Source organism: Desmodus rotundus, chromosome 4 (assembly GCF_022682495.2).
Source record: "Desmodus rotundus isolate HL8 chromosome 4, HLdesRot8A.1, whole genome shotgun sequence".
Classification (NCBI taxonomy): Eukaryota; Metazoa; Chordata; class Mammalia; order Chiroptera; family Phyllostomidae; genus Desmodus; species Desmodus rotundus.
Window position 1 is genome coordinate 161,372,625 of NC_071390.1, and position 3,057 is coordinate 161,375,681.

General features: G+C 32.2%; 1 non-coding gene across 1 annotated transcript; it reads left to right on the forward strand.

The window, feature by feature from the left end:
• Positions 1-1,441: 1,441 nt before the first annotated feature.
• Positions 1,442-1,579, forward strand: LOC112316961 (small nucleolar RNA SNORA40). Its single transcript, XR_002976060.1, has one exon. It is a non-coding gene; the product is annotated as a small nucleolar RNA SNORA40 (small nucleolar RNA).
• Positions 1,580-3,057: the final 1,478 nt, after the last annotated feature.

Below are 3,057 nucleotides of genomic sequence, written 5' to 3' on the forward strand. Positions count from 1 at the left end.
ATTGAATGGCACTTACTTAAATATGTGGGGTGTGCATTCACAATTATTATCCTTAAAAAAGTGCAAAATTACTTTGAAAGATAGATTTTTTTAAACAAGAGTCTGAAATTCTAATATTCCTTCTTAAAACTTCAGCATTTGAAAAACATTCTTTCACTTATTATTAAATATAAAATGACCCAGAATACAGCAAAATTAATTGTATATAAAGCCAAATCCAAAACAATGTAATTTTTAAAAAATATATAATATTTTCAGTTATATGTAAAATCTTTTATTGCTGACTTGACCTTCATTTTCAGATTTATATACAGACTTAAAACCTTAATTTCTACTGCCTCAGCAAAGGATATAATTTTGACTAAAAGTATGAGATAATCAAATAGCTCTTGACATCCAACACTCATGATAGTAGTACAAGATATTCCTTTGAGGAAACAACTTGAATATTTTCTGGTAAATGTTACTTTTTTATGTGTGTGTAAGATTTAATTTTCATAACAAGTTCTCACATATCAAAGGTATTTTTATCATCATGTAAGAGCATGTCCTTGAATGCTGTACTATATGCCAATATTTGTACATGTAGAATGTACTTAACATTCATTTAACTCACATAGCTAATGTGTTCATATTATTTATAGGTTCTGCACTAATTCTAGTGGAGTTTGGTAGTAAGTGTGCTGAAAAGAAAAGATAATGTCAGAATAAGTTAAAACATAAGATGGAAGAAAACAGCTGGCGACAGGCACTGTGCAGAACAGTCTCATGTTGTAGTTCCAAGTATTGTGTTAGTTTATCAGGCTCTTATGGACTAACAACCAGCAAATTCAATCGACAAGAGAGGGAACAGAGCCAGAAGAGTAAGGAGTAAGTGGGTGTGTGTTTTTTTGTTTGTTTGTTTGTTTTTGCTACTGTTGTTTTATTTTCAGGAAGAAATATTATACTCGTGGGAAATGTACCAGGAGTATAAATAAGTTCTAGAGGTGGGGTGGGAAAGAAGTAGGTAGAATATCTGTATCCTGGATATAGAATGGCTATTTATTATTTTGTGGGTCCAGGAGGTACCTATTATGATGCGAGGAAGTAAGAATTATGTGAAGTCTACAGTAGTGCTGAGATCCAATAGGCGACTTTCACTAGGCAACACTCTAGACTAAGAAACTTTCAGATGTTGTGACTGAAAGCAGTATGAGAACTTATATAATAACATATGTTTTTAGTTGAATGTTTTCTTTTTAAAAGTAGTTGTCATGTGAACCTATACACTCCTTTTTTAAAAAAAAATCATGACCAGGATCTCTTTGAATGTAATATTCTCATGGAATATCCTACTATACTTATGACACAATTTTAGAGTACAGCCTTATCTCACTTTTTAGTAAGTTTTTATTTAAAATCATGAAACAACGTGGTAATACATTTAAAAAGTATGACTAGTAGCACTTGTGTTTGTTTTCATTTAATATGTGGGCAAAGACTATGTACAGGTGTGAAAAATAAATCCTCTTTTGCAGCCCAGAATGCTTTTGCAGCTCATTGTTCAGTAGGAGTTTTTATACATATATGAAGAAACATGATCACAAATTTAAAAATAGTGTGACTAGTTGAATTGTGTGTGATGAAATGGTTTTATAATTTTTAAGCTCTTATTTGGGGTTTAAGAGTATGAGTCTTAAAACAAATATTCTATGTCTATTGAACATCTCTCATGGAGCAATGGTATTTCTTTAATAGGGAAGAGTGAAATGTCTTTAATAAGAAGTGTAAAACCTCACAGTTTTTCTTAACACATGCTTGTGTTAGATACTTTAATTATGTCATTTCATTTAATGTTCCATAAAATTTCACAATATGAGAATATCATCTATGGTTTTCATAGTTAATAATTGCTAAAGAGCACAATTATTAAATGGCACTCAGGTTTGCATAATGTCACATTTTCTTTTTTTCTTCCAGGACAAATTTGTCAAATTGTGGAGAAATAAAACATTTTAATTTGCTATTATTTCTGTAATCTATTAATGCATAATATACTTCTCACGCTTAATGACATAAAACACCATTTTATTATTCTTACAAATTTTGTAGATTAAGGATTTGAACATAGTAATGACTTTACTGTGTTTTCCAATATCTGGGGCCCCTTGGAAGTCATGGATGGCTAGGGATGAGTTGAATGTGAGGAAATAGAATAATTTGGAGGCTTTTAAAAAATATTGAGGTGACATTGTTGAATGAAATTATATAGGTTTCAAGTGCACAATGCTATCATATGTCCTCTGTGTACTACAGTGTGCTCACCACTCAAAGTCATATCTCTTCCCATCACCATGTATTTGACCCCTTTACCCTTGACTACCACCCCCCAAGCCACCTTCTATCTGCTAACCACCATACTGTTATCTAGGAGGGCTTTTTTGTTTGTTTGTTTTTGTTCCTTTGTTGCTTTCAGTTTTATATTCCACATATGAGGACAATGATATGGTTCTTGACTTTTTCTGATTTATTTTCCTTAGCCTGATATTCTCAAGATTAATCAATGTTGTTGCAAATGGCAATATTTCATCTTTGGTTGTGGCTGAGTGGTATTACATTGTATATAAATACCACATGTTTATCCAATTATCTGTTGAAGGACATTTTGGTTGTTTCCCTATCTTGGCTACTGTGAATAATGCTGTAATGATCATGGCCATATATCTTTGTGTATAAATGTTTTCAAATTTTGGGGATAAATACCCAGAAGAGGGGTTGCTGGGTAATATGGCAACTCTATTTTTATTATTTTGAAGAGCCTCCATACTGTTTTCCATTGTGGCTGTACCAGTTTACATTCCCATAAGCAGCAAATGAGGGTTCTTTTTCTCCACAACCTCTCCAATACTTGTCTTATTGATAACAGCCATTCAAATAAGTAAGAATTGATACCTCATTGTAGTTTTGATTTTCATTTCCCTAATAGCTAGTGAAGTTGAGCATCTTTTCACATATCTGTTGGCCATTTGTATTTTCTTGGGAGAAGTGCCTGATCAGGTCCTCTGCCCATTTTTTTAA